This window comes from Anas acuta, chromosome 3 (genome assembly GCF_963932015.1).
Source record: "Anas acuta chromosome 3, bAnaAcu1.1, whole genome shotgun sequence".
NCBI classification, from domain to species: domain Eukaryota; kingdom Metazoa; phylum Chordata; class Aves; order Anseriformes; family Anatidae; genus Anas; species Anas acuta.
In genome coordinates this window covers 59,541,007-59,554,232 of record NC_088981.1, presented here as the reverse complement: position 1 = coordinate 59,554,232, position 13,226 = coordinate 59,541,007, and the positions used below count along the sequence as shown (strand labels likewise).

General features: G+C 41.4%; 1 long non-coding RNA gene across 2 annotated transcripts in view; it reads right to left on the bottom strand.

Annotated features, from left to right (window-relative positions):
* Window positions 1–13,226, bottom strand: part of LOC137854223 (uncharacterized) — a 49,630-nt gene continuing 36,404 nt past the window's right edge. For both annotated transcript variants that reach the window (XR_011095026.1, XR_011095027.1), the window contains exon 3: window positions 1–576. This is a non-coding gene — a long non-coding RNA (uncharacterized lncRNA). The remainder of the gene's footprint in view (window positions 577–13,226) is intronic.

The following is a 13,226-nucleotide window of genomic DNA, read 5'->3' as shown; positions in this document are numbered from 1 at the left end:
AACAAAGACCCAAACCAAAAAGGCAACAGGGTAAGAAGGATGTGTGTGAGCTCACATTCTCAATTATTCTGTCTGCACTGTACTATCTTCCTTCTCGTGAAACCAATGCAGCTCCTCACACACAGCGCCTGGTCTCCATGCACCTGCAGGGCTCTTCCTGCCAGCTCATGAGAGCTCTGCCCACACAGCAGGTCGATGCCGAAGCATGGCTGGTGGTTTATCCAAGGGATTTGCTATAATACTTTTGTTTCTCCTCATTATGCCATAGCTTAATTCCTCAGGAGCCCTTGTGCAGCACATTGTGTGCTTCAGCCTTCCTACGCAGAAGTTGTTGTTGTCGCTGTTGTCCAGCAAACACACAGCGGGTGACAGCCTACATCTCATTTCAACATGAAAAACACCCTCCAATGAAGCCTGGCCTTGGGACAAAGCACCACAGCCCTGAAGGAATCTGTGGAAAAACAACCCCCCGCAGCCCCCATGTGCAGCCCAGCCCCTACCTGTGTCGTCGCTGCCCCAGAGGGGCCGTGTTTCGGACCTGGGCAGCGGCTCTCCCCTGCTGTGGGGCTCTTTCGCCTGCAAAAAAGGAGGAACACATCGAGTCACCAGAGATGCCTCAAATGCTGTGCTGTTGTCTTACAGCACTGAACCAAGATTATTTTCCATCTGAAGAAAACATGGCAGGTGGCAGTTCAAGGCCCCAGTCCAGCTGTGTCCATTATCGGGGCAAACTTATGAGGTGCTAGGTACTGTCATCTTCCAGAAAGGAGGAAGGCTTTGTGCCTTATCATGCTCTAAATTGTTTGTTTTTTTTTCCTCAAAGTGTGCATGTTGACCTTACCGCCTTGGACCAGGCCAGTTGCCCCATTCTCCTGCCTTGGCCCTGCTGAGGTGGGTAAGGAAGGGGTAAGGAAATGGCTGGTCCTGGTGGGGTTGTCTGCTGACATGGGGCTGCTTGCAGAGAGACACACACTGGCCTGGCAGGGAAGGCCTCATTGGGGATGAGTTTGGGGAAGAAGAAGCACAGTGAATCCCTTCACATATCCTTGTATTGCCAACCTGGGAGCTACAGGCCCCTGTTGCCCTCCTGATTAACATGTGCTCACCTTCATCACTCCATCCTCATCCCTGCTACTATGGTACATCTAACTGCTTGCCTTCTGCATCACCCTTACTCATACAAGAGGCTTGGATCAGAGCTGTGAAAGAATTTGGGAGAACTGAGAGCAGGACTGTTCTCTGGCACCAGTTTTGCAAGGGCACTGGCCGCTGGCCTCAGTGCTGCTCCTTCTGGGGGACAAATTGACTGTGAGTGTGGAGATAGCCAGCAGCACCACAAATTTGCTAACCCCCTATCCCAAAGTGCTTCACAGGCTCTCAACCCCACCAAAATACTGCATCCAGCATCAGGACAAGAAGCAGCAGCCAAAAAGCAAATGATTTGCTACAGAAAAACAAGGTAAAGAATTGCCACTAAATCACAGGCTACACTTTTATTGTCCAAAAATAGTAGAATATTTCTTGCTCACATCAAAACTTAAATACGTCTTCATACAAATGCAATGTTCTCAAAGTCAGTAGTCCTGAAGGATTAAAGAGCACATCAGTGTGAATCTGGGACTTAGGCAAATCACTCGAGTAGACTTCAACTCCGAAGTTCTTCACAGTTTTAGTTTAAGAAGCACTTTCATTCAAAAGATTCCCAGTTTAAATGGCAGCTTCACCTACTGTTACACACACTCCAAAAAGGTGTGAGCTTTCTTGAGGATGCCCAAGGCTTTAAAACATTGAAAAGATGGCTCACTTTTCTGACGACATATTTCTGACATTTTATTCAGGAGATTAAGCGCTTTATGAATAACAAGGAAGAAATAGACATTCAAGACAGCCACGGTTCCAGCCCCTGCAAAGCTCTGTGATTGAAGTTAAGAGCCAGAGGGACAGTAGGACTGAAGTAGCACAGGAATAGAAGGCAGGTGTGGATGAAGGGAGAGTCAGAGGAAAAGTGCTTAATTTGATGTATTCCAGGCAGAACTGTGATTATGCTCAGAAGAACACAAGTTCAGAAAACTCAGAGAAAAGCAATTAAGGAAAAGGTATGGATCTGTCCCTACAGAAAAACATAACTTTGCATATGTGCAAAACAATATATGCTAAAAATATATTACAAAGCCATGTCAAGGACAAAAGTGTAATGTGCACAGTGTCCATAAGCGATAAAAGGCTGAGTATTGAAAACTGCAAACTCTGAACTCTGTCCCTTAGCAGAGCCCTTTAAAAAGGAAAACTGTCTTGGTCACCTTGTCATGAAAAAAAGAGGTCCGCAGTCAAAAATGTGGAAAGGTGAAGTGCTGGGAAGTTGTACAGAACATTTCCTGACTGAATATGACACAACTATCAATTATATATCTTAGGGGCCCCAGAGCAATGGTGATTGCTACAGCAGAGAAGTACACAGCAGTTAGAAGGAGAGGTAGACTACACATATGCAGCAAGTCCTAAGGAAACATATTTATGCTAAAAAAAAAAAAAAAAAAAAACAGAAGGGAGGCCCCTCTTATTAAAAGCAGTGACTCCCAGCAGGATCACATAGGTTCTTGGTCCATTTTCTAAATATAGGAATTTCACATGAAGCATAAACATTGCTGATTCTCATGTCTTAAATGTGACAAAAAGTACAAGGCAACCATACGCACGGAATAAAAAGTCTTTTGTAGGTGCTTCATTTTTGTTATTTTCCCCTTAATAATACTTGCAGAGGAAAAATTTTGCTACTTCTTTGTGACTTAATGACTATGCCTTTCATGGTGTTTGGAAAATGCTGGGTTGTCTGTTTCCCATCTGACTTTGCTCAAGCCTAGAGTTCAATGAGGAGGCAAACAGTTTAATGCTAGTGGCCAAGTCTTTGTGCTAGCTAAGTACACTTAAGTCACAACAGATAAGACATCAGCAAGTCAAATATTTAATAACAATATACATACAATAGTGACTCACTGTAGAAAACAACACATTCTTTCATTCCATGAAGCACAACATCTCCCTTCCCACTTTTCTAGTACTCCATTACTGTGACCATAAAAAGCCAGTCTCCATGGTGAGTGGCACAGCTCCCACTAAGCCTCGTCTTAGCAGTCAGCTGTGGAAAACTGCAGCCTCCAGTCTGCAAGAAGTAAACCACGCTAGAGGATCTGTCTCTGAAGTAGAGTTTAGAGGCATTAATCTGTTTCAGCATTGCTGTGATCTCAGTGCCACTGGGAGAAGATAAAGAGAAGTTGAGGTCAGAAGTTCATGTGTCAGTGCAAGCAACACTTGACTGATTTTCACTGAATATCAGTGCTTCATATATTTTGTGCAAACATGATGTTAATTGCATGATCCTATTTTTCTTATTTTAGGAAGAGTAAAAAGACAGCAATCTTTCTAACCCCTAAAAAATAACAGCTGAAACACTTCCTTCTCTGCTCTTTTTTACTGAGGCACACAGTTGTTGTCAGCCACAACACCTCTTGTGTTTTCTAAGTCTGGAGGCTGCCTGGAAAAGAAAAATAGGAAGAGAGACAAAGCAGACAGAGTGACTGCCTGTGGTTGCATGTGCTTTTAATGGAAGTACTGCTATGTTTAGCATCTAGCCAGTCCTCATCTGTTCTGCTGAACCAAGTCAGAGAACTGTGATCCATCTCATTCATCTCAATGGCAATTTAAACTCTCAAGCCTAATTTACACATCAACATTGTTAATTATTTCATTGCTGAACATCTCAACAGAAAGAACTCATTAATGGCTACATATTCTGTTCACTTGAAAGGACATCAATACCAACAGTGGAAGCAGAATACATTACCTAGACTAAACACCACAGCCACTTTGTATTAAAAAGAAAAAGTGTTGCTCACAGATACCAAATGATGCTCATTTATTAAGGTTATATGCCTTCACTGGTTCCTCATGGACTTCTGTAGAAGACCTACCCTACTAAGACACAGTCTTGGGATCCAGCACATTTTTGCTAGTGGGATGAAAATGTTTTCATTTGAGATTCTCAATTATCTAAACAAGTCACTGAATTCTTTATGGCACTTAATATATTCCAGACTTACAGCTTCACTCCTGTAGATAGTCCCTTCAAATGAAGAGAATGACAGGATGTGACAGGGCTGAGCATGCATTATCTCTGTGCATTGTGCTTGTGAAATGCTAACCTAAATAATATTAGTGACACTAAAATGTCTATAATCAGATTTTAAAGGTAATTATTCATTAAAATGAATGGGAACCATCCACATTCCTCCTGGTGCAACTGCTTCAGCAGTGCTGAAGTCTCAGCAGTGTTATCCTCCCCAGACACTACTGTCTCTGGAGCCAAGCCATGTTGCCACAGGTCCTAAGCAGCTACCAAAATGCCACCACAGTGTCTAGTGCCCAGGAAGGGCTACCATCATTTCAAGTGACTGCAGTCAGCCACAGCATCTGAAATGAAAGCAGCCTGGACTGCCCTGTGCAGGTGTTCAAAGCACGAACCCTAGGTGAGTCTGAAATCTGAAGTTTACCAAACCAGGGCATGGCTATTGCAATGTATTCCTGGCAGGTGCTCCCAGGCAGATCTGTGAAAGAACATTCAAAAGTTTACATAGGTGGAGCTCTAAAAACTGTGGGCACTCTGAGCTCTGCCTGTGGGTGGAAGAAGCACTGGTGCAAATTTCCATTAAAAAACAAAACAAAATAAAACATAACTTGCAGTGGGATTGTTTATGCTGAGGTCAAGACAACTTGAAGGACCAAAATTAAGTGAGTTGCAAAGCTGAGAGAAGCCCATTGACTGTATTTCTTGTGCTGCAAGACTTTCTTCAGCCACTATGTTTCTCCACCCAGCACTCTGCATCAGAGGCCCCTGTACTAAGTATAATGGACTGCGGGATCCCAGAGCTGGAAGCACAAATTTCCATACTGTTACTACTGCAAACACACAATGCAGATGTTAATTAAGACACCTGTCTACATTTCTGTTCTCCTTTTCTGGCTCTCAGAAGGATTCAGCCTATGCAAAGTCCCATGCTTGTGTTATAAAGGTCAGAAACAACATGCTTTTTAGACAGATGTCTCGCTATGTCCTAGATCATAATTTCTGAAGAGGTACAGAAGCAGGATGACAAACCTGAAGCATCGCTGCCCCTGCATTGCTCCATAAATGAAAAAAGCATATATTTTGTTTTTCTTTTTCACTTCTTTTGGTCCCTCCACCTCCACCCTTCAGCTTCTTTTCTGCTATGCTACTTTCCAGAAAGTCTGATCTTTCTCATGGGAAGTGTGTTTTTTCAAGACCTGAAGATAAGATTGCGTAGTCTTGCATGAAAAAGAACTTCCTTAGTAAGATGAAAAGAAGCCTGGACTACAGCAGCATAAGCAGGAGATGGATTTATACATGTCTGAAGGGAAGAGGGTTACCTTGCTTTGCAAAATACTTTTCTTTCTCCAGAACTCCTGTACAGATACCCCAGTGGGATCTGAAGGATTCTTTCCCCAGAGAATAACAAGACTTCAACTGCGTTACTTACTTATTCAATCATTTTCCATCATATCTTTGCTATATAAAAAAAAAAAGCACTTGGCACAGGTGCTTGTTATTGAAAAAATGTCCTCCATTCATAAAAGGAATGTTTTATTCAGGCTGCGACTTTCATTTGCAAAAAATATCTTGGCTTCGCCCTGGCAATTGTCAAATTGTGGGAGATCTTACTCATGACAAGGTTTTGTTCTCCTAAGATTATCAGAGAAGGGAGAAGCAGAAGTTATTGCTGACCTGAGAACTGACTTAAAGGTGAGCATAAATGGAGAGCTTTGGATTTAATAGAAGAACTAGTGAGTATGCAAGATTTTGTAAAACTTGTGAAGATTAATACAGGTCCAATCTGTGGTTGAGTGGCTCCCATTTAACCTGAAAAAAACGTCAGTCTCCAAGATAATTGCCATGTAGTAAAAAATGCATGTCTTACAGGACAGAGAGAGTTAACTGTGTTTTCCACTTGTTTCTGAGCTGAGCGAATCATATCCCAGTCCAAAGCCAGGCTCAGGGACATAACTGAACAAAACTTTATGAATCACAGCTTTTGTGATTCATTGCCTTCAACAATGCAAAACAGAGCTGTGTTTAATGATGTTGGGAAACAGTTCTGTTTGAATGGGACCAGCTGATGTAATATGTTGAAGGACTGTGTTGTGGCTTGCAAGACAGCAGGAATAATGAAACTGCAAACCTGCAGTGCAATGCAAATGCTGCATTAAAATAGCTATGGATTCATACGGATTCACTTCACACTGCAGCTACATCACCCACATGTTTACTGAAAGAGTCCTGCCTCTTGTATAAACAAAGTCACAGGGGAGCATCAGTGAAAACCAACACTTTTCTTGCCTACACTTACATGAAATTTCATCTCCGCTTTATCTATGTAGAAGTACACCAGTCCAAATAGCATACAAATGCTATTTGTGTAATAAAGGCCTTACAGATTGCTCATTACAAAGCAGCAAACAGCTGCATTTATTATGGCCAAGGAAGGAAATAAGTGAGCACTGGAATAAGCAAAAAAACTGTTTAAAAATTCATGAAAGTCAGAATATTAGATCCAAGTATTCTTACATCAGATTTTGGTAGAATTTTAATAAGGATTCATATCAGTATCTGTGCTTTGCTCCATGGGACTAAATAGGAAACCAGAGTCCAAACCATTCTGAATTTAGTGGAAATTCAGGAGTATGTGCATTCAGAGTCACAGTCACAATTACAGTAAGCTCAGAAGTAATCAGTAAAATGACCTAGTCTGATATTCTCCATGACGCAGCTGCAGAACCTTGTCAGGTTTATTGCTGCCTCACCCCCTCATCTTTAGCATTACTTCTTAGGTGTTCTTGAGTTCAGGATTTCAAGTAATGGAAAATCCACCCTTATTGACTGTTTTTGCTTAATCTTCCAGTCACAAGATACTTCTAGCTCTTTTCTTTGAAGAGCTCTGTATTAGAAGTAGCTGCTCCACCAGGGAGATATTTGTAGGCTATGGTCAAGTTGCTTCTCAAACTCATTTTTCATGAAGTCATCATAGCCTTTGATGTCTTTTGGTGAGGGTTAAACAATCTTGCATTCAGCACAAGGAAAAAGCACACACGTGTGTGCTTATTATCTGATACCTAGAAGGTATCAAATAATCCTAAAAATTTAAGCATGTGCTGTTGTGTGATGGTAGTATGTACATACATCCTAAATCAAGTGAAGAAAAAAAATGCTTTTAATTAACATTAGCTGTGTTTTGCAAAATAAGGTGAAGTGTTACAGAAATGTCTCTTTTTAATTTTAGTGGATCAATCTAAACAGTACAATTTAACTATCAAAAATAAGTTAATGCATCATATTCTGTAACAAAAGCACCTGAAATAATTTTCAGTGAGTAAACTGTTAAGTAACACAACAGAGTCAAAAAGTAGCTTTGTGCAGAGTTGACACAAAGCCTGGCATGAGTGAGGTACATTGGTTAGAGAGTCTAGAGCTTCCAGAGGTTCACAGGGTCTGTCAGAGTTTTGAATATCTTCCAAGGCTCAGAATATATTTCCCCTTTTTTCCAGAAGTCAGCCTGGCAGTGTCCTAAGACTGGACATTCTGGTCCTTGCTGGCTCTAACCGGAGCAGAGTCACTCAGTTGTACATTATCCTGGTCTCATCCACAGACATTGAGTGCGGGGAAATGAATATTTGAAGTTACTCCAGGTTTGGTTTAAGATTTGGGCAAAGGTTGCAGTCAGTTCTCACTTTGTCTGAACTAGTTCTCTGCCCTGGGTGTAAAACCCTCAGAAATAATCAGTGACCCTTGCATGCTCCCAACTTACTTTGACCTGCTTCTGGCCTGACCAAGGAGCATTTTTCCATGGATGAGCAAGTGAGATGTCTCAGCAAGAAAAACTTACCTACAGTGATGGCTGATATTCTCTAGCTGTTCCAGTCACATAACACATATTGCCACAGAGAAGACACAAGCAGATTTTGCTTCAGACAGTACATGCACTTACTCTGTAGGCATTTTACTGAGATCCTTTAGACTATTCTTCACTCTATCCTGGGCACTAGTATAGAAAGCTAGTTGCAATATCGCATTGTTCTGTTTTTCTGTATGTGGGAAGACATAAAATCAATGACCACTTGCGCAGTGATGGGTGCTTTCCGCAAGCCAGAGACAATTGATAACCCATGTGGTCTGGAAGTCCTGCACCCATGGATTAGCTGGATAATTATTATGTCCATTTTAGAGATGGAAAATCTAAATACCAAAGAGGTTGAAGACTTGTTCAAACTTAAATCCCAGTTCAAAGAATCTGGAATAGACTCTAGTTCCCAATCCTCCAACTAACTTTCATGTTTAAGTTTTACCCTGTATTCTTGTGTAAGTATGACAGCTTACACATACAGTGGGTTTTATGCCATTGGAAAAGCCCCTTTTCTTCTGCATGTTTTCCTGATGCTCCTCAAGCACCCAGAAATCCTTTTTTTCAAAGCTTGTGGTTCTGCCATGTATTCAAATATGAAGAAACTGAACTCAATTAAGAGAGACAGTGGATGTCATAAATCCCCCTAACAGGACTAAGAAGCTCTTTATATATGGAGTTAGCTCAGAAACAGGGGTGCGTTACTTGGGAACAGAGCTAAGTGTGTCTCTGAATGATTACTTCTATTGTAGCGCAAGTCCAGGTCTCTGCCACTAAGTGAGAAGAGGTGAAGGATAATGGCTCCACTTGTGTGCTGGGCCCACACTGAGCCAGCTGTGTTTTGCAGCTGTTGAAAAAAAACAGGACTGAATTATCTAAGGGGTGCTGTGGGTTGTACAGGCCTTCCTTAGGCTGGTAGTGGCCAGGTTTCCAATTCTGGCCCCAAATGCCACAATAGCCCAGCCCTTTCACGACCCCTATCCCTACGCAGTGCCTACACAAGCATTGTCTACATACATTTTGATCCCTGCATACAAGGACACTAGCTGGTGCAGAAGGGAAAAAACCCTTCCTATAACCTTCACTGAAATACAAATGTATTTATACAGAAAGAGGAGTGTGAAAGGTGAGGAGAGTGGAGGGTCAGACAACTACCTTGGCCCACCAGGAGCAAGAGCACAGTGTGCCCATCAACTGTCCTGCTGGATCCAGACTTCCATTTACATTGCCTGAGATGCACATATCTTGAGGAAACATCGTGAACCTTGCTATGCAGACAGCTTAGATGTCCTATTAACTTTGCAGTGTTGTTATTTTCATAACACCATAGTTCAATGTTGTGACAGCAAGGTCAAGCACATCTTTTTATTATAAAAGTCTATCAGTTCTATCAGTTGTACATGAATTAACAGGCCATACTTGTCTGATCCTTTTTTCTTAATACTTGGTTATTCTTCCCTTCACTTTTCCTTCTAAGGAATCATTTGACCTGAAAATAAAAATGAAATGAGGCTCGTTAGAAGCAATGAGTTTTTGGAGGGTGACTGTCTACCTGTGCTGTACTTTAAATCATATTTTCATTAATTTCTAACAGCTCAATGGCATGGGAAGGAACTGATCCTCTTCTCTGTGTAAGACAACGGAGACAATGTCACTCTATCTTCAGGGATAGAAAGATCACCTCTTGGGAAAAAGAAAAATGAAAGGACACATTATAGCTGGCACAGGCTATGGCTTCATTCATGGTGAGCGTGAAAAACCAATTGACATTTTAGCTGCCTGACCTCTGTTACAAACATCTGCAGGGAAAGAAAGCAAATTAGGAAAATGTGTCCTTTTTTGCTTGGGTTCATTTAAGGTTGCAGTGTTAGTTGTGTGTATGTGCAGAGAAAGAAATGAAGCAGAGCTTTATTTCTGTCACTACAGTCAAGCTACATAGGGGATATAAATGGATGTCTACGTAATGCCAGTGCTGCCTGTTGTGTGTGTTGAGAACTTGAAATGGAATCGTATGCAACCATTACAAGCCCATGTTATCCTACACCCACATTTTGCAAGAGGTGGTGGAGGTGGAGTGATACTGGCCTGATAATGAGGGCAGTGATTGTTGTTTGCTATTTAGAAACAGGAACAGAAACTGAAATAACTTGAGCAAATAAAAGTGCTTAGGCTATGGCTACGTCAGGGGCGTGATTAACTTTTATCAATGTGTTCCTTTTAGCTTTCCTGACAGGAGCCAAAAGTGTCTGGGTCATTCATGTGGGTTAGAGTTAGATAAACTTTGTATGTGATGTACGTCCACTGCATCAGACCCAGCCTGTGGTATCTTTTGAGTGACTTCAGTACAAGCTCACACAGTGTTAACAATACTAGGATATTTTCCAACACCTTCCCAAGCTTGGCTTGCCAGACAGTGTAGGTGCCCCCTATCCTATCCTTTCCTGCTTTTACTGTCAGCTACCCTGATTCCAACACAGCACATACATGTTAGTATAAAAATATGCGTTGGCATTAAGACATGCCTTGGGGATATTGCTGGTAAAGAAACTCTAAAACTGTATTCTACCCAAGAAATAAATTGAGGGACTCAAGCTGTACAGTTCTATATAAACACAGTTCTTATCTGGATTGATGTTGTTTACACTGGACAATCAGCGTCCAGTTTGGCTGGAACCTTCCTTAAATCAGATTAAAATCCAGTTTATTTTTGCTCCAGTTTCTGCCCATGAGATAGTCTTTAACGTAGGAACGAATAGGTCCTGTGTTCTCCACTGTAGTCTGTGCATTTGCAAAGGGTCTTTTTTTCTGAACAATTTGCAGTTTGATATTTGGTAGTGTAATCATTAACAAGACTTGAATCTTGCACAAAATGACTGGCAGATGACAGCCAAAAGTTCAATGTAAATGTTCTGGAGGGTTTAATACACGACTACTTGCATTGTTTACTGACCATATTTATTGATCCTTAGCCTCTGCTGCTGTGGACTGTCTTTGCTGTGGGTCTTGAGGAATAGGGGAAAAAAAAGGGACATCTCACTGTTTATTGCAAAATATAAAAGCACTAAAACTGGTCCTCTGGATGTGTTTACGTTTTCTCTTCCAACTCTATCTCTAGTCATAGCACCAAGAAAAAGAGGACTTGTTACACTGGAAAATATTTCCGTATTAAGAAGTGTAAACAATCCTTGCAGCTCCGGTAGGCAGTTGCTTCTCATTTCACAGTACAACTATTTGCTTGCATTCAAAGTTACATAATCAGATGTGGGAGTGGTGGCTGTTTGTGTTCTCTTCCATAGCTGTGTACTTCTCTGATGCAAAGGAAGGACCCCAGTTATGCTTAGACTGTCAGAGATTCAGTTTTTCCATTCCTTCAAGGGATGTGTAGCATGCAGGTGGTCTCCCCAGCTGTCTGCAAAACTTTAAAGCATCTGTAGCACAACCAGTCTTCCATCATTATCATTCAGGCTTTCAGTAGGACTAATTGATTTATGAATCGTGGCTTTTCTCCAAGAAAAGCCTATGTTTCTTCCCTAAAATAACTGAAACAGCGTTCTCAGTGAAATGATAAAATATGATCTTAACCCACACAAATATGGCAACAATCAAGCTGGAGCCAAACAGATTTTGAGTGAAAATGTGACAGAATTGAACAAGTCAGTCATCCTCAGCTTCAGCACAAGGCTGCTGCCAAGACATGGAAGATTCAAAACTAACATACACAGCAGTTTAACTGAAAGAAAAAGAAAGAAAAGACAAATATTCCATAATGGCACCAAGCACTTTTATTTTTTTTAATTTTTTTTTATTTTTTTCTCCCCACAATTCCTTACAAAGCTGAGAAACTGACATCTTTTAAAGATGTGCTGACAGCTGGCTGGGAAACTGGTGTGGACTTCTATATCCACAATTATTCCTAAAGGACTGACTTACAACCTTCCCAGTATTGCTGAAGTGCAAGGAAGAATCAGGCTCTGAATGAGATACATGGCACTGATACAATCTGAGTTTTGTAGTGAGAGACTTGGGGAATACCCAAATCACTTTTTTTTTTTTTTTTTTCCTATGCTCCTCTACTTTAGCGGTCTTCAGTATGTGCAAATGTGCGACAGCCTATAGCAGCCCTGTAGTGATGAGAGGGCAAAGGGGCTAAAGACTGCAAACATTGCCACCATGGGCAGTGGCCTGGGAGGACATGCAGGATCCAAATCTGTCTGTAGAGTATCTTCTGAATTGGGCGTGAAGTGCCCCTCCAATTAAGAGGCAAAGCCCTGATCTGTAAGTAGCTCAGGAAATGGCCACTCTGCTGTTGGCTTTCATGATCCAGTTGTGCCTGTGGTGTAGGTGATGTCCTAAAAGTGTCACACTGTGAAGGAGGAATCAGTTCAGCATAACAAATGTTTGTTGGTGCATCAGTATCTTCCAAGCATTGAAGCCCAGTTATTGATTTTCAAAGAGTCCTCCCAATACTGTATAGTGTGGAAAGTTACTGTGCAGTTACATCAGTTACTGTGAAGTGATATCCTGAATGTGTGATGTGTCAACAGCCATACAACCTGTGATAAGAACTTTGCTTGCTGAGCTCTTATGTCAGCCCCATTTCACGTGGCTTTCAGAAGCTGGTATGGTAAAAAAAATCTCCGGTCTCCTTGCATGAGGAGCACACATGCAGCTTCTGCTCTGCAGTTGGCACAATGGTGGCAGAAATTTTTCCATTTCCTTTTCAGGACAAAATCACAGTGATCAAAGTGAAGTATTTGAAAAGCATTCTCTCTCCCTCCCAAATGCAGTTACTATAGTTTCTAAAGGGAATATGAACCAAAAGAAGGAAGTGAAATCCAGTTATAACTCAATAGCCTCCCTGTAGAACAGATGCTCCCTTTTCATAGTATTGCCTTGTGCACTTCCAGGGAGGGCATGATACAGAGAGACTATTTCCTTGAAAAAAATATAATCCTTGGAGGTCACTATCTAACAGTTTCAATTCCACTTTTTTTTTTTTTTTTTTAATGGTGTATTATGAGACATAATGAGCAATAGTTCCTACTGGCACTAACAGCTCTGAGTGCCCCAGTTTCTGAGATTCTGGCTTGGGATCCTACACAAATCCCTGGCACACGAGGGGTGTTTTTTGGTTCCTTTCTGCAATGTTTTCAAAGTACAGCTTGACACGTGTGCCCAAGAGAAAATGGCCTAAATGGCAGGTCACTTCTGACAACTTAGCCAAAATCATTTTACATAATCAAAACAAATATTTATATA